The sequence below is a fragment of the Sus scrofa genome, chromosome 4 (genome assembly GCF_054392235.1).
Source record: "Sus scrofa isolate SSC_HxYL_T2T_F1_AM1 chromosome 4, Sscrofa_HxYL_maternal_Yorkshire_Landrace_v2.0, whole genome shotgun sequence".
NCBI lineage: Eukaryota > Metazoa > Chordata > Mammalia > Artiodactyla > Suidae > Sus > Sus scrofa.
The window spans coordinates 2,714,054-2,740,074 of record NC_139386.1 but is presented as its reverse complement, the minus strand read 5'-3'; the positions used below and the strand labels follow the sequence as shown (position 1 = coordinate 2,740,074).

Below are 26,021 nucleotides of genomic sequence, written 5' to 3'. Positions count from 1 at the left end.
CCCCTTTCTCTCTGAGCTTCGTTTCACAAAATGGGCAAAGAGGCAGGGAAGACTGAGAACCTTAACAACTGGCAACCTTTAAATGCAAATGTTTACTTTTCGCTATTACCTTTGGGAAACATCTCAGAAGGCCATGTGCTAATGAACAGCAGAACTTGACATGCCACACATCGTCTCTGTCTCACCAGCATTTGGTTCCATGTGGCCGACTTAACTAACTGGGAAACTGAGATTAGAGAGGTTAACAAACTAGCCCAAGACCACAAGGATTCTGACCCCAAGGCCCTGCCCTTCACCACTGCAGTTACTCAACGTTCCCACTAAGTGAACCAGTGCCATCTTCTGACCCATACTTTGAAAACCACGACCTTGCTACTGGAAGAGGGAACCACAGACCACCAGCACTGGCATCACCTGGGAGCCAAATCTGATGCCCACCCGAGACAGCCTGAATTCGAACCTAACATTTAACAAGCTCCCTGGGTGACGGATGTGCATTTGTGGGTTGGAGAAGCCCTGATATGGGGCACCCACACACTATATTCTGAGGCAGTCTGTCCAGGGCAAATACATACCCACTATAGGGACACTCAGCTTTCACCCTCCGGCTTGCCCTCTGATCCCAAAAGGAAGGCAGACAAGGGCGGGCAGGCTACTCCCTCAGGGGCCATGGAGAGGGTTGAGATGACCGCCCGTGCCTGTGGCCCTGACCTCTCCCCGAACCCCCGCCCCCGCCTTCTGACGGAGCCTTCACAGCCAGGAACCCTTGGTCCTGGAGGCACAGACGACAGACGGCGGCTCGTCACCACGCCCCAGGTTCCGGGAAGCCTGCCCACTCGCCCGCCAAACTGCAGCAAGGGAAGCTGGCAGAAAGGGAAGGCCAGGGCTGCTCCAGCACGTCCTCAGGTCCTGGGATCCTGACCGCGAACCGGTTCTCCAAAGACTGGTGCTCTGTGCGCTGCACAGGGAGCTGCCCACACGGCCCTGGCGGTCACAACACTCCTACCAGTTGACAGGAAGCCCCCAGTGAAATCTGTGCTTTCTGCCACCTCTCTTCCTCTAGCACCGAACGGAGGTGCCGGAAACCAGCCTCTCCTGTCCTCGCCCACGACGATGTCTGCCCGTCTTCCCTGCACCTAGCCCACGCTCCCCTCCTCTCCCCTGCCCCAGGCTCCTTCCGTGGGCCCCTCAGGAGTGGGCAGTGCTGCATCCTGCCGCCCCCCGCCCCGCACAGCACTTGCCGAATTCCGGCTTCAACAGCCCGGTGTCGGACGAGGGCCCACTCAGCTCAACACATAACCGATGTTCCCACCAAACCCCGCTTAAATCGGCAGATCTGTGCTCCGTACTTATCGGCTTCCTATTCGGCGCCCCGCAGCCCCCCTCCATGCCCACACCGGCCTGCACATCCACGCTGCACCTTCTGGAGGCCCTCACGGACGCCTAGTAGAGGGGCTCAGTCATCTGTTTTGGCTGCGGGTAGGTTCCAGAAAAAGTCCAACTTGAAGCTGCAAGGACACCTGTGTTAGGGGTCCTCCAAGGCAGATCGTGCGTCACACGCAGCCCTGCTGGGTGTGCAGTCGGGCCAGGGCCGTCCAACAAGACTGCCTGGACCATGAAAATGTTCCATCTGCACCATCGGATGGGTTCTGAGCCCTTGAAATGGGGCTACTGTGGCTGTGGAACAGAACTGTTAATCTTATCTCATTTTAATTTAAACAGCCACGCGTGGCTAGTGGCCACTACAGGAAAGAGTGCATCCAAGTCTAGACTCCAGACACTGAGTGAAACGAAAGAGAACTTTGCGTGGCCCCTTCACTGCAGGTGATGTTATTCAGTCCAACCCTCCGCTGAAAAAGCTTTAAAAAGATGGATAGTTTTAAAAATCTTAAAAGCAACCAGAAACTGACAGGACAATGAGGAAATAATAGGTCAACACTGAAGTGAAATCAGGAACCCAGAGAAAAATAAGCAAAAACACTACTTTTGCCCTGAAGTCACTTGCCAACTCTGAAATTTTCAACTTTCGTCTTCACAACAGTGTTGGGAAAGAGGACAGGACTTAAAGGCCAGGTTCCCCAGAGTGTCCAACCCTCCCTCCATAAGTGGGACCCCGAAGGCTGCACAGCCCAGGAGGAGAGTACACCAGAGGTGAGTCAGCTCACGAAGGGTGAGTCAGTTGACAGCTCGGTGTGGCCCAGAAACCCTCAACCCTTCAACATGGTTTAAGGGGACCTCAGACTGGTCAAAGCAAAAACAGACGATCTCTGGAGGGAGCCACCTTCGCTCTAGGCTCAGGAGAGCCCTACAAATAAGATCTGCGTCCATATCCCACACCATAAGCAAAAACTACCTCAAATGAATCACAGGCCTAAATGTAAACCCAAAACTAGAAAATTTTAGAGGTGGGGGGAAAAAGGAGAAAACTTTTGTGACTGAGGATCAGGCAAAGATTTCTTAAATATAACACCAAAAAAAGCACACTCCGTAAAACAACAAATTGGTAAGTGTGACATCATCAAAATTTATAACTTCTGGTCCACAAAACACTGTTAAGAGAATGGAGAAAAACAAGCCAGAGCATGGGAGAAAAGCATAGAAAACATCTGATAAAGGACCTGCATCTAGAATATGTAAAGAATCCACCAATAAGGAAAAAAAAAAAGGTTTTTTTAATAGACAAAAGATTTGAACATTAAAGAGATGGAGTATGGAGTTCCCACTGTGGAGCGGTGGAAAGGAATCCAACTAGGAACCAAGAGGTTGCAGGTTTGATCCCTGGCCTCGCTCAGTGGGTTAAGGATCTGGCATTGCCATGAGCTATGGTGTAGGTCACAGATGTGGCTCGGATCTGGCACTGCTGTGGCTCTGGCATAGGCTGGTGGCTACAGCTCCAATTAGACCCCTAGCCTGGGAACTTCCATATGCCACGGGCACAGCCCTAAAAAGGACAAAAGACAAAAAAAAAAGAGATGGATGACAAGCAGGTATATAAAAAGATACTCAATGTTATTAAGGCATTTGGGAAACGTAAATTCAAACCACAATGAAGTACCATCGCCCATCTATTAGAATGGCTAAAATTTAAAAGACTAACCATCATCTTGCCCCAATGATACAGAGCAACTGGAACCCTCCTACACTGCTGGTAGGGATGTAAAGGGTACAGCCACTCTAGAACACAGTCTGGCACTTTCTTAAAAAGCAACACATGTACCTACCATTATGATCCAACCATTACAGTCCTAAACACAAGTGTCCCCCAGAGAAATGCAGGCCTGGGTCCACAAAAAGACTCGTACAAAAATACCCACAGACTTGCTTATCTGTGAGAACCCCAAGCTGGAAACGACACTCTACACACGGATCTATGCGCTCCATGTCACCCAAACAACCAGAAGCATTTTCCCGGGACGTTGCCAAGTGACCGTAGAAGAGTGTGTGGATCTGCAAAGGGTCGAGGACGGTCAAGGCCCCTGAAGGAGAACCCCGGGGGGGAGGGTGGGGATGAGGCTCGCTACATAAGCCACAATGCCATAGGGAGCGCAGTGCCAGCGGAGTGGAGTGGAGACCACAAGTGGACACACGCACATGCGGACCCTGCATTTACAACAAAGCTGACACCAGAGGGCCCGGGGAAAAGACGCTCTTTTCAATAAACGGTTCTGGGACAAGGAGATGTCCACATGTTGTTGAAACTGGGTCCCTTCTTCTCACTGCACATCGAATTATAAATCAAAGGCGGAAGGCAAAATCAGGAAGCATTCTGAAATTACCAGAGGAATTCAGTTCACGATCTCCGCACAGGGCATGACAAAAAGCACCATCCGTAAAGGAAAAGAATGACAGCCTGCACTACATTAAACTTAAGAACTGCTCTTAAAAAACAAAACAACACCGCCCTACACCGTGTCAGTGAAATGGCAAGAGAAGTGGCAAAACTTACAGGTAACAAAGGACCTACGCTCTGAATACATAAAGAAGTCAGAGTTCCCCCCGTGGTGCAGTGGAAACGAATCCGACTAAGAACCATGAGGATGTGGGTTCGATCCCTGGCCTCACTCAGTGGATTACAGATCCGGCGTTGCTGTGAGCTATGGTATAGGCCGCAGACGTGGCTGGGATCTGACATTGCTATGGCTGTGGTGTAGGCGGGTAGCTACAGATCCCATTCGATCCCTAGCCTGGGAACTTCCAAATGCCACAGGTGCGGCCCTAAAAAGACAAAAAATAAAAAATAAAAAAAGTCTACAAATAAATTTCTCAAAAACTAATAGAAAAACATGGGCACTTCACAAAACAGTGAACCCAAATGGCCAGTAAGTGTACAAAAAGATGTGCAACCTCAGGCGTTCCTGTCGTGGCGCAGTGGTTCACGAATCCGACTAGGAACCATGAGGTTGCGGGTTCGATCCCTGGTCTTACTCAGTGGGTTAAGGATCTGGCGTTGCTGTGAGTTGTGGTGTAGGTTACAGACGAGGCTCGGATCCCGTGTTGCTGTGGCTGTGGTGTAGGCCAGAGGCTACAGCTCCGATTCGACCCCTAGCCTGGGAACCTTCATATGCCGCGGGTGTGGCCCTAGAAAAGGCAAAAAGACCAAAAAAAAAAAAAAAAAAAAAAAAAGTGCAATCTCATTATAACCAGCAGAAGGGGTGGAGAGGGAGACTGACAGGCTGGTGGGGCTGGGGCCTGACAGTTCAGTGGGGTGTCACAGGGGGTCACTGACGGACAGACACTCACCCAGAAGCCACTGTGGGCCAGGCACGCTGAAGTGCAGTCAGCCCTACGTATCCTCAGGTTCAGCTGCAACCAACCTTGGACTGAAAATACTGGGGTGGGGGGTTTACTATAAGGGCCTTGAGGATACAAGGAGGGTCCTGGAGCCAGTCCCCCCATTTACCGAGGGGGAGCTGTACATTTAACAGAAGTCACATTAATGGGAGACTATGAAGTAGAACTTTAATTTCACTTGACCAGTTTTAAGGAGAAACTGTTCCAAACAGCTCTTTTCCACCAGCTCCTTTCTATTATTTCTGCTTTCAGGGAGCTGTGCAGTCGACTAAAAGCTTGATCATGGGCGGGGTGGGGGGGTAAAGCGGAGGAAATTCACATGAAAACAAACTTCTCACTGTTTGGAGATAATACCACACTTAATTCCATTTGTCCTTGACAAGCTCTCCTCTCTACCTTTGTAGCAACTCTCACACACTTGAAGACCCCTCACCACAAGTCATCTGCTTTCGTCTCTTGAACCGACTCCTTCCAGGACCTCAGCAGGAGAGGCTTCTTCAGTCATTAAGCAACTCCTGACTGCCCATCTGCTCTCACAGTATAAGGCAGCTGTGGGGGACCCACAGCCACGCAAAGGGTAATAGAGAATCCTTGTCCCTGAGCTGACAATATTCTATTTACCAACAGATGCATCGAATTCTGCACAAGGCACATCACCAATCCTGGTCCACTGCCTAGCTTTCACTTAGCCACCTTCTTGGGGAAAAAAGGAAAAGCCAAAAGGCCAAAACTAAAGTTATTAAAATTCGATACGAATTTAATGTCAGGCATAGAATCAATTCACACAATATTGCTTCATTAGTCACCCCAAGACTTGGCAATGACCCTGACTCTAGTGTAAGAGAGCCAAGTTTTCAGCAGCAAAACAAAACCACCAGGGAGCATGGGCCTGAAGCACTCACTTGTCCACACTCTCCTGCTATTTGTAAAAAGCCGCAAGTCCAGAGCCATACAAACTGCTCTTTCAACCTAAGGCTGTTCACTTAAAATCCACCCCAAGGTTCAAAAGAATTAAGTGGTCTCGGCATACAACATTCAAAAATCTCTAAACAAAAGGAGCTGTGAGGTCTTTGCAAGACTCCAAAAATCCTTAAAAACATATTTGAGAGTCCTGAGGTGAAGGTAAGCTTGTTAACAAATCTAAGTGGTCAAGGAAGAGGCCTCCACACACCTCTGTCATTTTATGACTGACTTTTGCCTGCTACAATGGGCATTTCTTTGAAAACACTCTAAGGTATTGCTGAGAGCTATGGTGTAGGTTGCAGATGAGGCTCAGATACCGAGTTGCTGAAGGCCCACAGCTGCAACTCCAATTCGACTCTTAACCTAGGAACTTCCATATGCAGCGGGCGCAGCCCTAAAAAGCAAAAAAACAAAAGAGGGAAAACAGGAGTTCCCGTCGTGGCACAGTGGTTAACGAATCCGACTAGGAACCATGAGGTTTCGGGTTCGATCCTTGGCCTCACTCAGTGGGTTGAAGATCCGGGGTTGCTGTGAACTGTAGTGTAGGCTCTGATTAGATCCCTAGCCTGGGAACCTCCATATGCCGTGGGAAGCAGCCCTAGAAAAGACCAAAAAAAAAAAAAAAAGAAAAGAAAGAAAACAAAAACACTCTAAACCAGAAGCTCCAGGACAGCAAGTTAAAGCTCATGACCCCACCCCAGAGTCGGATTCAGAGGTGGGGCCTGAGTGACGGGGAGGCTGCCCAGCTGTGACCACTGAGAAGCACCGCCAACAACCTGGAGCGGACGAGCAGCTCAGCAAGACGGAGGGCAGGGTGCTGAGAAAGCACACACTGCTCCTCTTCACCAAAGGCTGGCTCCCCCCACCCGAGCGGGAGAGACACAGCACGTCAAGGGCGAGCCGGCATGCTGCCTAAGCGGCGCTGCAGCAACAGGAAGATGGGTTTTTAAAAATGGTTTCAGAGCATAACGACATCCTTGAACAGCATCCTATGAATCAGGCTGATTAGTGAAAAATGCATTAGAGCCTCTGGACCAGTAATCAAGGAGCTTTTATAAATCCCACTTGTTCTGTCACCTTGAGCATTTTTCCATGTCTTCAGAACTTAGAGTATGTCCTAACAAACACAAGATCAATTCCGACAGGATTGTTTTCTAGAAAGAAAGAACATTTCCAAGTTGTAAAGGGGCAGGGCAATGTTTTTCCTGGCCCAGGTGTGATGAGAGCAAAATCTAAAATAATGCCGATGGGAGTTCCCATCTGGCTCAGTGTAACTAAGCTGACTAGTGTCCACGAGGATGTGGGTTTGATCCCAGGCCTCACTCAGTGGGTTAAGGATCCGGCACTGCTGAAAGCTGTGGTGTAGGTTGCAGACGTGGCTCGAATCTGGCATGGCTATGGTGTAGGCTGGCAGCTGCAGCTCCAATTCCACCCCTAGCCTAGGAACTTCCATATGCTGCACCTGCAACCCTAAAAAGAGAAAATAAAATAAAGCAGACAAAGGTGAAAACACAGATAATCCAATTCTCCCCTGGTATGAAGTCTTATGTGGTTTTTAAGTGAGGTCCTTTAACCAAGGCAAACATAACAGTAGACAGCTGACTGATGCAATAGCTCTTCTCCAGTAATTAATAAGCCTAGGTTCTTCTACTCAACAAATATTTACTGTGTCAGACACTGGGGATGCCAAAGTGTGTAAAACAAAGTTTCTGCACTAGTGGTGCTTAAATTCTCTGAGAAGACACACAAACCACTAAAAATATACAATGTATACAATGTATAAAAGCGTTTAAGCTCTTCTTTCTGGCCTTAAGGACAAACTGGTGTGGTGTTTTGGTCACCAGCAGACATGACAAGCACCACAGTTCACAGCAGAATCCAAGCCACCAGACAGCAGGGCTTTCAGTACAGAGGAGGCAGAAGGGAGGTGCCAGGCACAGAGAGCCCATAGACACAACTTTTTAGGTTCTTTTAAGCCTTGGTTTGGTTCACTGGCCCCAAATAAAGGAGCAGAGTATATGCCAACTCTTACAAGCAGAATGGAAAATTCTAAGTTGGTGAGAATAAGCACGTTCATCTCAGAAACATTTATAGAGCAGCAATGCGTCAGGGATTATAAATACTAGATTGCTACCAAGGGCTCACACCTGTGAGAGCAATGTGCAATTGGTTTTTCCCTTACGTATGCCCTGCTTCCCACAAAACTGTCTCCAAACAACATCAACCTCCCCAAAAAGTCACCAGTGGAAAAAGCTCTGTAAATGTGGAAGTTACTAAAACAGATCCTTCGACAAATAGGAAGCATCAATCACTATATCACGTATTATACTTTTTAATCTATCTAATTCTAAATTAATTCCAAATAATTAAACAACTGCAGTATATTCATTAAAATGTTTACCCATACTACGCTGGCCAGATAAGAACTTCATGACCTGCAAGTTTCAGATTCGACTAGAAAGCATAATTACATAAACTCTCCCAGACCTGAGCCTTACCCTAGCACACTAGTCGCCCCTACGACAGAAGACTGGATCACGATGTTACAGACCGCTGCTTTTCCGGCCAGGGAGGCCGCACACATGGTGTTTGGAACTTGCACTGGACAGTCCCTCAGGTCTGGCCCACCAGGATCCCCAGGGTGTGCCACTCTAACTCAACACTTTGGGTGCCTTGCCTACAAAACGAGGGAATAAGCAGTACAACTCAAGGGTTGTCGTGAGGAATTGAGATAAAGCACTGGGGCACTCAGCTCAGATCTGCCACGTGGTGTTTAACAAACGCAACTTGCAAGACAGAGCCTCTCCCGTGTGTAATTCATCTGTAAAAAGGTAATAACACCTGCCAACAACAAATGGTCCCCACACGGGGACCCAGTATCTTCTTCCCCATCACTGGATAATACTCAAATGCATGACTAGGCATTTTTTTCTTGATCTGAAAATGAGTTTACAGTAAACAGCAAGGTACATAAATAAGATTTTGGTACGATTACTGCATTAATTAAACACAAAGTTTGTGAGAAAACACCTTCACGTCCTTAAAGATGGTAAACATGGAGTTCCCACAGTGGCTCAGTGGTTAACGAATCTGACTAGGAACCATGAGGTTGCGGGTTCGATCCCTGGCCTTGCTCAGTGGGTTAAAGATCTGGCGCTGCCATGAGCTGTGGTGTAGGTTGCAGACGCGGCTGGGATCCCGCGTTGTTGTGGCTCTGGTGTAGGCCGGTGGCTACAGCTCCAATTCGATCCCTAGCCTGGGAACCTCCATATGTCACGGGAGTGGCCCGAGAAATGGCAAAAAGACAAAAAAAAAAAAAAAAAAAAAAATAGACGCTAAACTTTGTGGTGGTGCTACTAGTTGGAAGCAGAGGTTTCCAACTACTAAAAAGCGAGAATAGTACCACTCAGGGGAAAACATGTATTTCCTACTTTTGTCTATAAACCATTTCATTAGTGTTTATGCAAATCAGACTATAATTAGCAGTTCTTACTAAAAATTCCATTTAAACTAAAAGTTGAACTATATACACGTACCTGAATTTGTTTCTATCACAGAGCCGAGTTAAAAAAAAAAAATACAAATGTGATAGATAGGAACAGAGGGGGTTCCTCTGCTGATTTATAATCAGAAACACATTTGTACAGTTCTGAAGAGTAAGATTTGGCACAATTCCTAGAAATTAACACCAGAAACTGGGAGATATGAATTTCACTTCTCTTGCACTAGGTTGACTTTTGGAAGTCATGAAATGAGAAAGGAAAAAAACCTCACCAAAATGTCAGTAGCAAGAAAAAGCAATAAAGGACTCAAAAAATCCACTGCTAAACACTGTTTTACACAAGAGGGGAAAAAAAAACTTCTTTTTTTTTCTTTTTAGGGCTGCACCCACAGCACATGGACGTTCCCAGGCTAGGGGTCAAATTGGAGCTACAGCCGCCAGCCTATGCCACAGCCGCAGCAACATGGGATTCAAGTCGACTCTGCGACCTACGAAACAGCTCAAGGCAACGTCGGATCCTTAACCCACTGAGCAAGGCCAGGGGTGGAACCAGCATCCACATGGATCCTAGTTGGATTTGTTAACACCTGAGCCACGAAGGGAACTCCAAAAAGCCTAACTTCTACACGTAGCCGGCGAGCTAGAGAAACACAGGTACACCAGATGTGAGCTGGAAGTGCTCTCCATCCTTTTCCACTCCAAGGGTCCTCCCAAGGACTGTCAGGCAGCTTAACATCTGCAGGTGTACATGCATTCATAAACTCCGTGGAGTTCAAATAAAGTCATTTGCTTTGCCCAAAGTTTTTAAATTAACATTTTAAATAATTTATACAGACATTAGTAAAAATTTCCAAAGATCTCCACAGTAATTTTTTGCTATTTAAAGGGTTTTTAGTAAAGCAAAGAAACTATGTTCTTAAACTAAAGCTTTAAGACAACATAAAGTACTTCAGAAACTAAATTTCTCTGGTTTACTAGCTGAAAAAACAAATATGATAAAAAAATATGATAAAAAAAACACACAACTTGTAATGTCTGAAATTTGAAACAAGACATTCTAGCTACAAATGTCTAAACTGAAAATGCTTAATTTTAAAAGTTAAAGATTTACTTTTTTTTTTTTTTTTTTTTTTTGTCTTTTTGCCTTTTCTTGAGGCGCTCCCGCGGCATACGGAGGTTCCCAGGCTAGGGGTCTAATCGGACCTGTAGCCACCAGCCTACACCACAGTCACAGCAACGTGGGATCCGAGCCGCGTCTGCGACCCACGCCACAGCTCACGGCAACGCCAGATCCTTAACTCACTGAGCAAGACCAGGGATCAAACCCTCAACCTCATGGTTCCTAGTCAGATTCGTTCACCACTTCAACAAGACGGGAACTCCCCAAGATTTACATATTATATTAACAATTTAGGTGTTCTTTCGCTGTGGCTTAGTAGAAACTGACCTGACTAGCACCCAGGAGGATTCGGGTTCGATCCCCAACATCACTCAGGGGGTCGAGGACCCAGCACTGCCGTGAGCAGTGGTATAGGTCAAAGATGTGGCTCAGATCTGGCGCTGCTATGGCTGTGGTGTAGTCCGGCCACTGTAGCTCCGGTTCGACCCCTAGCCTGGAAACTTCCATATGCTGTGCCTGCAGCCCTTAAAAAAAAAAAAAAAAATTTAAACTGCATCTTTTGTTACCCTTAAGACAATTTTTAATTATTTTTCTCAAAATAAAGACACTTTAAAATACAGGGGGAAAAAAGATTGGCCATAAAACCTTCAGAGATAGGAACTAAGATCCTACCTCTCTAACTCAAAATAACACCCAAAGAAAAAACAGTAATTTTCTAAATTCCCTTTTACACTTTAATACACTGTAGACTATATATGTATATGTGGAACATAATGAATAATTTCTTCTAGGGAGCCAAACTATTTTTTTAACATGAGCTAGCTTCAACAATACAATTTTGTTATTAGACAACTTCTCCAACTTCCAAGTAAGAAAAGTTTTCTAGCTGAAGAACCCAGTTTTGAGAAATGGCACATCAAGTTTGTACCTTCCAACAATGGACAAGGAGTGTTACAGATACGATTTCTGCTGAGAATATTTTCATGAGCCTTACTGCCGCCTCCCGCTTTCCCCAGAAGACACTTGTGACTGCCACACTGGCGGAATTTCACTCCCGATCTAACGCTCCTCACTTTCAGCGACTGCAGCCTCAGAAGGTCTCCTGCAGGAGTCCCGGCATTCTTTCCCCACACCGTAAATACGAAGCTTGGGATTCAATGTCTTTATTTATCCAAGGACATGCTTCTTGATGCATCATCTCTGAACGATGTACAGGTTCTTCTATTCAGTCCTTTACTGAAGTCTTACGGAGGCTCCTTTAAAAGGGATCATGCTTTTTCAACACTATTTTCTGGTGTTCACTATTAAACTGCATTATTTGATAAAGACCTGAAAGAATTTTTTTTCTTTTTTTTTGTTTTTTAGGGCCGCACCTGTGGCATATGGAGGTTCCCAGGCTAGGGGTCAAATGAGAGCTGCAGCTGCTGGCCTACACCACAGCCACAGCAATGAAGGATCTGAGCCACGTCTGCGACCTACACCACAGCTCAGAGCAACACTGGATCCTTAACCCGCTGAGCGAGGCCAGGGATCAAACCCTCGCCCTCATGGATACCAGCTGGCCTTGTTACCGCTGAGCCACAACAGGAACTTCCTGAAAGAAATTCTTCAGAGGAGAATCTACCATATTTGATCTTGCTGTTTCCACAGCACTTAGTGCACAGAGTGTTCAGAAGAGGCTAATGGTAAACTCAACTAGTTCTCCCAAAGACAGCTAATGTATAAAATAACACACTCATAAAGATTCTGAGACAGAGTATCTTTATGAGTTAAAAATTGAAACACATACTTCCTTTAAATGTGTCAAGTGTTTAAATATTACAAGGTTTAAAAAATTAACACAACAGTACAACTGGACCAAAATATTATTTACACTGTAGCTCAACAAAGTAAGTTGAATGCTAATTTATTATGAATCTTTAATCACCTCATCCACATAGTTTTTTGTCCCCACTTTTCAGAGGTTGTCAAAAATAGGACCACTAACCCGAGCGCTTGGCTGTGTCATTTCAAAGCGAAGACTATTTTCATTACCCGTTTTACAAATAAAATATGAAGGGTGAGGCTCTGGTATTTCATTTCAAACGGTAATGGCCCGTTTTTCCAACCACGAAAATGTTCACATCCTAAGTAAGAACCCCAATGATGGTCATCTTAAGTACAGACCCCCAAACTCTTACATCGCCTTCGACTTGACTGTATTTCAGCCATTTCCCATAATTACTACAATATTACTATTATTTTAGTCTCACTGCCAAAAACCCAGCTGCAGGCTAACTAAACAAGAATAAGACACTGTTGAAATGGCTCAAACAAACAAACAACTCCCCCCCCCCCAAAAAAAAACCCTTTACTTTGTGCATTAAGCTACAAAATCCTGCAATCAAATACAACCAAGCACCAAGCGGCACGCAGAGCTTCCACCTACTCGGCGGGCGCAGCAGAGCTGGGGGCTGGGGCGAGAACAGGAGGAAACTTGGGCAGCTCAGCGCAATGAATCAAGCCAGGTCTTCTGGGTCATCGCTGAGAAAGCCGCCGGGCGACAGAAACTTGAGCGCCGGCCGCGACTCACCGCCGGCGTCGGCGCCCCGCTCGCGGGTTCGAGGCCCGGCCCTGCCCGCCGCGGGCCGGGGAGTCCTCGCTCGGCGTCCGGCCGATCCCCCGCGTCCCCGCGGATCTCCCTCTTCCCCTCCTTCCTCTCTCTCCCCTTTGTTTTGGAGGCCCTCGGCCCCTCCGGCAGAGGCCGGCCCGACTCCCCGAGCCCCCGGCCTCCCCCGCCCCCGGGCCTCCAGACCCTCCGAGCTCCCGAATCCCCGGCCTCCCGGCGGCCCGCGAGCCCCCGGCCTCCCCGAGCCCCCGGGCTCCTCGCACCCCCCAATCGCCCTGCCCCCGAGCCCCCGGCCTTCCCACGACACCGGCCTCGAGACCCTCGGACTCTCCGAGCCCCGAACCCCCCGGCCTCGCAGCGCTCCCGGCCTCCTCGCGACCCCATCTCCCCGCTTCCCCGCGTCCCGGGCTCCCCACGGCCCGGCCTCCAGGGGCCGCGGCGGGCGCGGGAGGGGCCGGTCTCCGCCGCCGGGACTGGCCGGTCCGCCCCGCGCGGCCCTCCGCCCTCGGGCCGAGGCCCTGCCAGCCACCAGCTCCGGAGTCGGCCGCTCGCCCGCCCGCGCCCCGGCCCCGGCCCCGGCCGGACCCAGCACTCACTCGGACTGCGCTCGGCGCCCGAGGCGACCGCAGACGACGACCGGGCGGCGCCGCGGCTGACGGGCCGCGCTCCCTCCCACGCCTCACGCCGCGGGCGCACGGCGGTCCCGGCCCAGCGGCGGCGGCGGCGGCGGCGGCGGGCTCGCGCCCTCGGGTCCTGCTGCGTCGGCGCGGGCCGCGCGTGCGCGACGGACGGCTGAGGCGCGCGCTCCCCCGCGGCGCGCGCCGGCCGCGTCCCCGACCCGAGCTTCCGCCTCCCGGGAGCACCGGGCATGCGTGCCGCGCCCCGCGCATGCCCAGCACGCCGCCGGCGCCGCTCCCGGGATCGCGCGGGGGACGCCAGGCCCCGGCCTCGAGCGTGTTGGGGCTGCGCGCGGGCGTGGCTGCGGCCCCGACTGGCGGCCCCGGGGAGGCCCTGGCCGGGGGCGGGGGCGGCGCGGGCGGAGCCGGCGGCCCGGGCTTGCCTCTGGCCGCACTTCGGGGCGGCCGGGTTGGACGGACTGCGGGGAAGCCGCGTTACCCCTTGCCTTCCCCAGTCCCAGACGCGGCCCTCTGGAGGCCTCCCCGGTCGGGGCCCTGCTGCCTCAGGGTCGGAAGCACGGATGTCGGGCCGGGCCGTGACTTCGCCAGGCTTCACGCCCAACCTAATGCGTTAGGTGTCCCTTTCCAGGTAGGGAAACTGAGGCTCAAGGATTTGCGCAGTGGCATCATAGCTAGTGCTGGGCGATACCAAGACTCGATCTTGGAAGACGGTCTGAAAAGCGCTTTAGAGGCTTAGAAATAGGCGCATTATCTACCTGAGCGCCAGCGGGGCACCGATCTGGGGCCATTACCCCCCAAGGTGCTGGCCGCCAGGTGCTGAGGCTTGACGAGGAGGAGGAGGACCCGTAGGCAGAGGGCAGCTGAGCCGAGAGCCGGAGAAGCGCTGACAGCTTCCGACTGAGCATGGTGGGGGGACTGTGTAAAAAATACAGGTAGTCAGGGGCCCCTTAAGTCGTTTTCAGGTGCCTAACACTTATTCTTTAGGCAGCAGGGAGACTTTGGAGAGTTTTAAGCAGGAGGTGATATCTGATTTGTGTTTAAAAAAAAAAAAAAAAAAGAAATCACGGTCAGACTTGTGGTAGGAAATGAAACCAGAAGCAGAACAACTTTCATTTTCATGGTGTCACTTTGATCTCCAAGTCAGAGGAATAGGCACACAGTTCTCTTTTTTTTTTTTTGCGTTTTATGGCGGCACCCGTAGCATATGGCAGTTCCCAGGCTAGGGGTGGAATAGGTGAACTCGCTGAAGCTCAGAGAGATGCCCCTCCATTCCCTTCTCAAGAGGGAGCTGTAATTCAGCTGTAACAAAATCAGGTAAAATAAAATATTTTCGCTTAGCAGCAAGCGTTTTACCATGTTTAAATGTTTTAATGTTATTTCATGAAATGTATATGGTTACATTTTTTTAAGATTGTAGGGAATCGGGTCTCTCAGTGTCAGCCCCAGTACCTTTGCACTGGCTGTCTGCTCTACCTGGAACTCTTCCCCTCTGCTTGGACCTTCTTACTCCCACTTCCTGCAGGCTCAGATGTCCGTCCCCTCATTAGATGTCAACTGATCACTCTGTGGAATAGGAACCACCCACTACCCGGCTCTTTCGCAGGCAGGCACCAGTCCTCATCTGCTCTGTCGTTGTCAGAGCACCTACATCCAGCACTACCTTACACTGTTGGCGTGTTTACTTCTGGACTGTCGGCTCCCTCCACTAGAATGTTAGATTCAGTCGAGCGGGGCCTTTGTTTTGTTCACTTCTGGATCCCTGGTACATAATAAAATACTTGATGAGTGAGTGAGGCTTTGGATATTGTAAAGTGAGGAATTCTTTTTTTTTTTTTTTTAATTGTCTTTTTGCCTTTTTTAGGGCCACTCCTGCGGCATATGGACGTCCCCAGGCTAGGGGTCTCATCAGAGCTGTAGCCGCCGGCCTACACCACAGCCACAGCAACTCGGGATCCGAGCCACATCTTCGACCTACACTACAGCTCATGGCAATGCCAGATCCTTAACCCACTGAGCGAGGCCAGGGATTGAACCCTCAACCTCATGGTTCCTAGTCAGATTTGTGAACCGCTGAACCACGATGGGAACTCCAGGAATTCTTATTAAAAGTACAAGAAGGGAATGGGATCTGGAGAAAGGATCAAAGGGACAAAAGGGGTTATATTAAGGATATCTTTGAAGAAGTGGATGGTGCTTAGTGTGGTAGGTTAAAAATGGGCACCAAAGAGTTCCCGTTGTAGCTCAGCAGTAATGAACCTGACTAGTATCCATGAGGACACAGGTTCAATCCCTGGCTTCTCTCAGTGGGTTAAGGATCCGGTGTTGCCAGTGAGCTATGGCGTAGGCCGCAGACAAGGCTCGGATCCTGCATTGCTGTGGTTGTGCATCTGCAGCTCCAATTCGACCCCTAGCCTGGGAACTTCCATATGCAATGGGTGTGGTCCTAAAAAGACAAAAAAATAAATAAGTAAATAAAATAGGCATGAAGTCCTTGACACTCCCCCCAACAAGAGATGGAAACTACTCTTTTTTTTTTTTTTTTTTTTTTTTTTTGTCTTTTTAGGGCTGCACCTGTGGTATACGGAGGTTCCCAGGCTAGGGGTCAAATCAGAGCTGTAGCTGCCCACCTACACCACAGCTAGAGCCACGGGGGATCTGAGCCGCATCTGTGACCTACACCACCGCTCACAGCAACGCCGGATCTTTAACCCACTGAGCGAGGCCAGGGATGGAACCTGGATCCTTATGGATCCTGGTCAGGTTTGTTAACTGCTGAGCTACGATGGGAACTCCTGGAATCTACTTTTTCACTCCTTCAATTTGGACAGATATTGTAACTTGCTTTGACCAATAAAATGTGTCACAAGTGATGTATGACTTCTGAGCTGAAGCCTTAAGCCGTGCAGTTTTCTTTTCACCCTCTTAAACAAGCCCTAGCTAGCCTAGTGAGTGGCCACTTAGGCACCCTGGCCAACAGGCCGCCAACCGCCAGGCACATGCGTGAGGCTGTGGTAGATCACCCAGCCCCAGTCAAGCCTTCCGCCAGCTGCGGCCACCTGCCACCCAGAGAGACCAGCAGGACTATCCCGCTGCACCCAGCCCAAACTGCCAAACCAGAGAGTTATGAGCAAATAAAATAAAAACTTGTGGTTTTTAAGCCTCTCATTTGGGGGTAGTTTTTTACACAGTCAGAGACAACTGATACTTTCACTTCCTGGGGTTTCCTGTGATTTGTTTGAACCTGATGCTCTTGAAGGGCAGCTTCAATTATTCTTTCACTTCATAAAGGAAGAAAGTGGAGGAAGGGCACGGGGAAGAAGGGATGCAAATGAGAAGGGCAAACAGAGCCACTAGGGGAGGAGCATGTTGTGTAATGGCCCCTCCTCTTCCCTGGAGCACGCAGGGATGAGTGCAGCTATTCAGCAGCATCTGATGCCGGGCAGGCTGCCTTAACGTCTCGCCTATGAAATGGGGCTTATAGAGGATGCGGGCGCGGGGAGTGAAGCATCCTATAAAACACTCAGCAGAGTCCTTGCCCTCGTGATGCCCTCATTAAGTGTCCTCGGTTAGCTGCAGCACAATTCTGTGCAGATAACCAATCAGCTTGATCACGGGGCTATAGTCAAAAGGACCGCCTGGAGCACACTGTTACTGAGGGCTGGTTGTACGCGGGCTCCGGGGTCAGACCCTGGAGACACTGTCTTGAAACCTGCCATCATCATCCCTGCTTTACTGATGGCAAAACCATGGCTCAGGAGAAAAAATGAAGCCATGAGACAGAGAGTAGGGCTGAAATTCAAAACCACGATGTGTCCAGCTGCGAAGCCTGAACTCCTCTCCCCGCGAGCATCTGCGCATTCAAAGAACCAAGCAATGGACACCGTTTGGTTTCTCCCTTCCTCGCTGTGCCAGACAAGCCAAGTGCTGAAGGGAAGCTTCCTGAAGGGCTTCCTGTGGGTTGGCAAAGCAGCGGCTCCCACCTGGGAGCAGGTCCACCTTGAGAAGCAGTCCCTCCATGTCATCTGCAGAGGGCTCACCATGGGAAAGCAGAAACACATTATAGGCCAGGGGGGTGAATGCACGGTAATGAGGCTGCAGAAGCTGATGACAGGGAGGCCTGGGTTCCTGCCCACATCGTGGCACTGACCAGCGTGCCAGCTGCCTAGAGAAGCTGCAGTGAGAGAATGGGACCCCTGTGGTCAGCAGAGAGTGCGTCCTATTTAGAGAAGACCCCACAGCTGCAGGGGTCTGTTGGACCTGTTCCAGTTGTGGCACTGATGAAAATCTTCATTTTTATTTCCCTCCTTTGATTTTCACCTTTCTGCCACTTTCTTGATCATTTCCATTGCTTTGATCAGCAGCAAATCCTCATGGAAGCGGTGTCTTCTTTGCAAATTGTGCAGGGTCACAAAGCACAGGGGTCTGCTCCCGCTCCCCACTTGCAGCTTTTCTAAAATGTAAGAAAACTGCCATGTTGGAGACTTCTCATGTCTTTCATCTTCCTCAGCTTTTTTTTTTTTCCCTTTTCTGAGCTCCAGTCTCATCTTTTCTATCCATCATGACCTTTTTTTTCTTTTCTTTTTCAGGGCCACACCTGCAGCCTATGGAAGTTTCCAGGCTAGGGGTTGAATCAGAGTTGCAGCTGCCTGCTTACACCACAGGCACAGCCACGGCAAGGCCAGATCCAAGCGCTTCTGTCACCTACACCTCAGCTCATGGCAACACCGGATCCTTAACCCACTGATTGAAGCCTGGGACCAATCCTGCCTCCTCATGGATACTAGTCAGGTTCGTTTCTGCTGAGCCACAACGGGAACTATCCATCATGATCTTAACTTTTACTAATTCTCAGTGACCTAGAGCAGTGCATCCCAAAATACCTGTACTGAGAGAATGGTTTGTTTGTTTGTTTGTTTTGTCTTTTTGCCATTTCTTGGGCCACTCCTGTGGCATATGGACATTCCCAGGCTAGGGGTCGAATCGGAGCTGCAGCCGCCGGCCTACGCCAGAGCCACAGCAACTCGGGATCCAAGCCGAGTCTGCAACCTACACCACAGCTCACGGCAACGCCAGATCCTTAAACCACGGAGCGAGGCCAGGGATCGAACCTGCAACCCCAAGGTTCCTAGTCGGATTCGTTAACCATTGAGCCACGACGGGAACTCCGAGAATGGCTCTTTTATTCTTCCAGTCCTTTGTGAACAGATCCTTTGGTAAAAGGCAACAAAAATAAATTATTAGAAAAATAAATTATTAGAAAAATAAATTAGAAGTAAATGAAATTTTTAAAAAGCAACAACATACAAAATGCAAGCCCCAACTTTTTTTTTTTATTCGATTCAAAGAACATGAAAAAACTGTCAATTTGCTTTGAAAGTTTCTAAAACTTACTTCCTGCATGTCACCACTTGAACTGGTAACAGCTGTGGTCCCCCACACCACGCTGTCAGCAGCACTGGCGTGAAAGTTTAGAAAATAAAACATGGGGTTCCCATTGTGGTTCAGCAGGTTAAGAAACGGACTAATATCCATGAGGATGCGGGTTCAATCCCTCGCCTCGCCGAGCGGGTTAAGGATCTGGTGTGGCCACAAGCTGCAACATAGTTCACAGAGGCGGCTCAGATCCAGCATGGCTGTGGCTGGGGTGTAGACCAGCAGCTGCAGTTCCCATTCAGCCCCTAGCCTGAGAACTTCTGTGGGCCAAAGGTGCAGCACTAAAAAAAAAAAATTAAAGGAAAAAACAGCCCAGAGTCTATTCAGCTTGTCTTCATTTGTTTCATCTACTGTCCTTTTAGACATTAGAGCAGGACCAACGTTGCATTTAGTCACCAAGTCTCCTGAGGCTTTTCTTGGTTGCAGACCTTGACAGCTTTTTTTTTTTTTTTTTTCTGTTTTTGAAGTTCCCAGGCCAGGGATCAGATCTCAGCCGCAGTTGTGACCTATGCCACAGACACAGCAACGCTGGATCTCTTAACCCACCACGCGGGGCTGGGGATGGAACCTACATCCTGGCGCTGCAGAGATGCCGCCAAGCTCCTGGCGCCACAGCGGCAAGTCTGCTTCCTGACTAACAGGGTTGACTGTTTTGCAAGATGACCCTCTATTGGAATTCATGTGCTGGGGGAAAGACAGCAGAGCTGGAGAGGCATTGTCATCAAACGCGTGCTATAGGTGTGATTTGCAGCAGTCGACGTTGGCCTTGGTGGCCTGCCTGAGGTGTGCTTGTCGGGCTGCCCCGCTGAAAAGCCCCTCTCCCCACACTCCTTTCCAGACCCTGAGCTTTGGAAGGAAGCCACTCTGCGTAGCCCGCACCTGAGGACTGGAGACTCATACCCTCTTCCCTTGAGGGTGGACTATGTCACAAATTATTTGGAATTTTTGTGGGGGGGAGACTTGTCTCTTCTCTCCCACTTGTCAATTTACTCAATCATTTATATCTGTGGACTTACGGATGTTTAACCCTTCACCTGGGCTATAATCTATTACCACTTTATTTTGTTGCTCTTGGGGACAATTGTTAACCTGCAAACCGTCTTCACCTCTGACACCACCCATTCAAATCCAGGCCTGTGTCTGGCATGAAGTCAGTGCAGGTGATGCACAGAAGTTTCCATGTGTGAGAGGAGCCAGGTAGGCAGCAGAGGAGGGATCTCCGGGGGAAGAGATCGATGGGTCATCATTAAGCTTGAACCTGGAGATCCCATCATGGCTCAGAGGTAATGAACCCAACTCGTATCCATGAGGACTTGGGTTCAATCCATGGCCTCGCTCAGTGGGTTAAGGATCCGGCACTGCCATGAGCTGTGGTGTAGGTCGCAGATGTGGCTTGGATCCGGCTTTGCTGTGGCTGTGCTATAGGGTGGTAGCTCTAGCTTTGATTCGACCCCTACCCTGGGAACTTCCATGTGCCGTGGGTATGACCCTAAAAAGACACACACACAAAGTTTTGTACCCTTGTGACATATGGAGGTTCCTAGGCTAGGGGGTCAAGTTGGAGCTAGAGCTGCCGGTCTGCACCTACACCACAGCTCATGGCAACATCGGATCCTTAGTCCACTGAGCGAGGCCAGGGATCAAATCTGCATCCTCATGGATGCGAGTCAGATTTGTTTCCACTGCCATGATGGGAACTCCGAAGCACCTATCCATTCTATAACTCCTTGTTGCTTTCTCTACTCAGACTCTAATCATTGTGGCTCCAGTTTTGGTGCATCTGTTAGAAACTATGCATTCGAATCCATGTTCTCTTATCATCAGTTTCAAGTGAGACATTATTATTATCATCCCATTTATGGATGAGAAAACTGAGGCACAGAGAGGCTAAAAGATTGCCCAAGGTCAAATCCTTTGCCCCCTGCCACAGAACCTCCTGTCTGGCTTGGTGTATACCTGCCTCTTTCTGACCTGAAACAAACCAGAAGTCAGCAATTATGTCACCATATGGATTGTCACTTTAAATTACAGTTGGTCTTGATATCTGCCTCTTTTGCTTTTTCTGAAATGTCATTTATTCTTTGGCTTGAGCTATTTTCCTTTTCATTTTCTCCGGCTTTGTGCTGTTGCATTTAACTGCGACGAGAATAAAGGCCTTTTCTTTAAAGTTATCGAGCCAAAGTAAGTGGTAGTCGCTAGCCTTCGCCAGGTAATTAACGTGTGTGACAACCCACAAGCATTGCACACACTTCAGCAGTGGGGTTGGGAGGGATTCAAAGCACCAGAGCTAAAAATATTACAGGGGAAAGACCTGCATCTCACACTCTGCAGATGGCATCTCACTGTTCTTACAACATACTTGTCAGTGGTATTTGTAGCCTGGTGGGACCACCAGAGGGGAAACTGAGGCCTGGCAAGGTCAGTGGCTCACTAGGGGCCTCACCAAATTAGCACCAGAGGCAATGTGGGCAACAGGAGTTGTGGCCAGAACCCAACCAGAAATGGGGATTGCCTCATGCCGAATCCAGTGGTAGTTGAATGACTGAATGAAGGTCTCCCTAACTACTTGCTTCTCCACCTGATTGCGGACTCAGTCAGTGTGTTACCTTTGGTGCTCCAAATTTGTTTTGCATTTCTTGACTTGTCTTAGCTGTAAACTCCTTGGGAGAAGAATCAAAGCGACTTGAGCGCCCCAAAATTGAGTTCCTCTGTCTTTATAAAGGGGGTTCTTGTAAGAGCTGCCCCCCAGGGCTGTTGTAAAGAGCAGACGATGTATGCGTGAGAAAGAGCTGGCGGCCTCCTCACTGGGCATCTCCCTTGCCTGACATTCATCTGATAGAAGGCACTTAAAATACCTGTGGGGTGGACGCAGGTGCGCGCCGTGTTGGCGGTCACGTCATTCTTACCTTAATATATCCAGAGTTTGTCATTCAGCTACAGCGTCCAGGACCCTGACCACATTCTACAGATGGACTTTGAGGATGTATTTCTACCCAGAGAGACTTGTTTCTAAATTGGCCGCCCAGAGCCCCCTCCGCAAGGGCCGAAGGAACTCTGGGCTCGCCTGGGTTGGTAATTAATTACCATCTCCACCTGGAAAAAACCCGAGTGACTCAGCTGGATGGAAATGCCACCTATGCCTTGGGAACAGGAAAAGAGCTGGGACGGTGGCCAGCTCCAAAGGGAAGGCAGCGCTCTGGATCCCGCAGAACTTCACCGTGGGTTCTCGGGTTTTGCCTCGCAGGAAAGAGCACACGCGTGGGAGCCGCCAGCTGCCTCACCCGCCAGGCAGTGCCTTCGCCCTCAGCCTTGAGCTCCTGGTCTGTCAAATGACTTCCGTGAGCCCCCAGGTGGCCCCCCGAGCTCTGAAATCCTATGAATTCACAAAAGGATGACATTTAGCCTGGGACAGGCATTAGCAGTCCCCACGGGGAGCAGGCCCCCACGGGGAGCGCTCCCAGGGCAAGGACGGCCTTGTTCTCACACAAGTTGCAAAGCCAGCAGTGAGGGCTCAATAAATAAACCATTCTGTCTGCTTTGAAACAATGCTTCAGGAAAATTCCCACACCTCCCATGGCCTGACTTGCGGCAGCAGGCGGATTTTGAGGACAAACAGATTGCAATGCACGTGGTGTGACCAACCAGCGGAGGGCTCGTGCCGATCAGACCAGAGCCCCAAATCAGCCTGAGAGAAGGCAGCCTTGACAAGGGCATCTGGAACAGAGATGCTGAACTGGAACCGTGGTGGCCGTGAATGCGGGTTTGTGGGAAAGACTCTGATTTACACCCAGCCAGAACCGTGTGGATGTGTCACCCGGGAATCCACCCCCTTTGATGCAAGTGGGTGGCCTGTATTCGCCTGCGAGGAGGACTTGCTGGGATTTCTCAGCAGAACGTAGACTTGGAGAGCTGGAGGCTGTGCCACCAATGCACCAAGTTGAGGGTTCTAGTTCTCGTAAGCCAGGTTGTTTACCTTAAAGGGTCTGGAGGCAGAAACTGACTTGGAAGGACCCCAGGCAGCACTGTGGACACCACCCTCCATGTCATCTCTGAGGGTGCGTGAGGCCTGGCAAACAAGAGCGCCTTCTGCATCCAGATGTCTCCTTCCTGTCGATGAATCAAGCTGCAGATATTCACCAAGCATCTACTGCATGTGACGCACTAGGCCATGTGCCGTGAGGGCAAGAAAGCAGACGTCAGCTAGGCTCTGGCTGCCCGCCGAGCCGGGATGGGCCAGAGTGCCCAAGGCCTGTGCGGACCTTGGAAGGACCTGCTGGCGGGTTGGGAGGGGGCTGTTCCTGGGCGGGGTCCTCGCCCTTCACCCTGTGTTTCCTGCTGTCCTTTGGACCCATCCGTTCCCCATCGTCCCCCTGTGTGGAAGGACCCCATACCTGGACCTTGGGCCATATCAGGCTCAGCGTAGCCCAGGAGGAACCGCCTTGCTCCTGGAACCACCTCTCTTCACAGCCCCTCTCCCTCCGTCCCCCACTCCTCCCTCGGCCCCAGTTCTCCCCCACCCAACCATTTACCAGCCCCTGTGGCTTTTACCGCCCAAATCTCTCCGAGTGCATCCCCTAGGTGTCACCTGGCCTGCCTGAGGCCTGGGTCTTGGCATGTTTGCATCTTTCCCCGGCCTTGAGGACTAATCTTTGTCCATCCAGTGCATTCCTTCTGTGCTAAAGTCACTCAGAGTCCGTTTCTGTTGAGCCCAATGACCAGGAAGGCCCCCCTCTTGCGCTGCCCGCTCCGTGCCGTGCTGTCCCTCGCATGGCAGGCCCTCCCTGAGCTTGGCTGCCTGTCGAGTCCCTTGGCCCCCGGCAGATTTGAGGGTCCTTACTCTTTGCCCTCATCCTTCCTCCTGCTCCTCTCAGGACAGCAGTAGTCATGAAGAGTCCAGGTCTCAGAGGCAAGAAGGCTCCTGGGACTCGGCCGGGTGGACTCGAAGTGGGGACTCCGCCTCCCTCTCCTCCTGGCTGCTTCTCTCAGGGGCGAAGCAGGGCCTCGCAGGGACGGCCCTCCCAGTCTGTGCCCAGATGCACCTAAGACAGGATGGCAGCAGATAAACTCCATCCCCCCACCCTGTCTGGATCCTCGACAGAGCATCAGTGCCAAAGTCTAGTCTCCCAAAGGCAAGGGACCGTCCTTGCTGCCTGCTGGGTACCGGGCACGGGGCACTGGGCACCAAAGCCGCTGCCTCCTCCCAGAACCCCAGCGAACCCACACTTCATAGCTGTCCAGGTGGAGCCTGAGTCAGCGTGGCGAAGGGGAAAAGTGCATCTGGACTCGGCTGCTTCCTTGCTGTGTGACCTTGGACAGGTCACCTAAGGTGTTCTGAGTCCCTGTTGTCTTATCTGAAAAATCAATGGCACTTCCTTACAAGACTGTTGAGAGGAGAGAGCCTTGAAACCCACATAAGGTACAGGAGGTGTTTGATAAGTGATCACTGTGAGTGGTCCTTGAAAGATGGGAGTGCTCCCCACTGTCCCCCCTCTGCATCCAGGCATTGAAAGAAGGGGCTCTGGCCTCTGCACACCCTTTTTGTCTGAACGGGGAGGGAGGAAACCGCAGGCGGCATGAACAGGCTGGTTCCAACTCTCCTCTCTGCCTGGCCCAGCCCGTGCTCTGGAGGCGGTCTTGCTGGGGGAGTGGAAGCAGAGCTGCAGGACAGGCCCTGGCAGGCCTGGGGTGGGGGATGGGGGGGTGGCACGTGTAACCGGTACTGGGTGTATGAGCATGGCTGTGACTCAAGCCTTCTGCTCAAGTTCAAGCTGTGAGTCAAGCCTGACCCTGTAATAAAGCTGCTGTTTGAATCTCCAGTCTTTCTCATTTAGTTCAAAACGCAGGAAGGAAAGAGAAAAGCATCCCCCCCCCTTTTTTTTTGGGTCTTTTTGTTTTTTCTGGGGCTGCTCCCTCGGCATATGGAGGTTCCCAGCCTAGGGGTCTAATCAGAGCTGTAGCTGCCGGCCTACGCCACAGCCACAGCAACGCGGGATCTGAGCCGTGTCTGCAACCTACACCACAGCTCACGGCAACGCCAGATCCTTAAGCCACTGAGCAAGGTCAGGGATCAAACCCACAATCTCATGGTTCCTAGTCAGATTCATTAACCACTGCGCCACAACAGGAACTCCGAGAAAAGCATCATTGATGCAACCAATACTTGCACAGCATTGAAATGTGCCAAGCCTTGTTCTAAACACCTTACTAGTCTTAGCCCATTTAAACCGCACAAGAGCCCGAAGAGGCTGTTTCCCCCATTTTACAGATGAGAACACTGAGGGCCAGAGAGGGTAGCTGGCCTCAGGGCCCAGCGTTAATAAGTGGCCAGGTCAGGGTTTGAATTCAGGTGCTCCAGCTCCTAAGTCTCTTCTCTTCACCGTGGCTGTGGTTTGGGTAGCTTCTGTCAATGCCTTCATAACTTCAGTCTACCCAGCACTTTGACCTGTAAAATATCTTGGTCTGAATTCCTAGTTGAAGACAAAGCAGAGGCTGGGAGGAAAGAGATAGGGAGTATGTGCTTCCTGGAGCTCAGAGTCGGGCAGACCCTGTCGTCAGTGCAGATCAGGGTAACTGTGAGTGGCAGCGGGGGGGGGGGCCCCTAAAGAGGTCACAGGGGCCGGTGGGGGCAGCCAGCTCCCTCCCGGTCTGTGGCCTGGAGGCGGAAGTGACTAACTGCACATCAAAATAGGGAGCCACTGGGGACGCATTTAACAAACACATGGAAACATCCCAGAAGAGGAAAGGGGGGGAAATGCAGCTGTAAACCAAAGGCAGGCAGCCCGAGCCAGCGCCTGGGACCGCGGTCTGCCTGGAAGTCCTAGCGCACGGGAAACAGATCCGCTCCTCGGAAGGAAGCACACGCGCTTTTCCCCTGAAGTACTTAATGTGAGTTTACCAGACGGGCACACATGGCAGGGAGGGAAATAGCAACAGCCGCTGCTGCCTCCAGAACCAGGACGGGGACGG

The 26,021-nt window shown here is 50.4% G+C and overlaps 1 protein-coding gene and 1 long non-coding RNA gene across 47 annotated transcripts in view; one reads left to right on the top strand and one right to left on the bottom strand.

The window, feature by feature from the left end:
* Positions 1-13,724, bottom strand: part of PTK2 (protein tyrosine kinase 2) — a 240,104-nt gene extending 226,380 nt beyond the window's left edge. For 45 of the 46 annotated variants that reach the window (XM_085020772.1, XM_085020777.1, XM_085020781.1 and 42 more), the window contains exon 1: positions 13,581-13,724. The gene's annotated coding sequence lies outside the window, so the exon portion shown is untranslated. 46 annotated transcript variants of the gene reach the window in all.
* Positions 13,725-14,116: 392 nt separating this feature from the next.
* On the top strand, positions 14,117-15,164 carry LOC146403641 (uncharacterized). Its single transcript, XR_014843315.1, has 3 exons — positions 14,117-14,250; positions 14,824-14,936; positions 15,033-15,164. It is a non-coding gene; the product is annotated as an uncharacterized LOC146403641 (long non-coding RNA).
* The last annotated feature ends 10,857 nt before the right edge of the window (positions 15,165-26,021 follow it).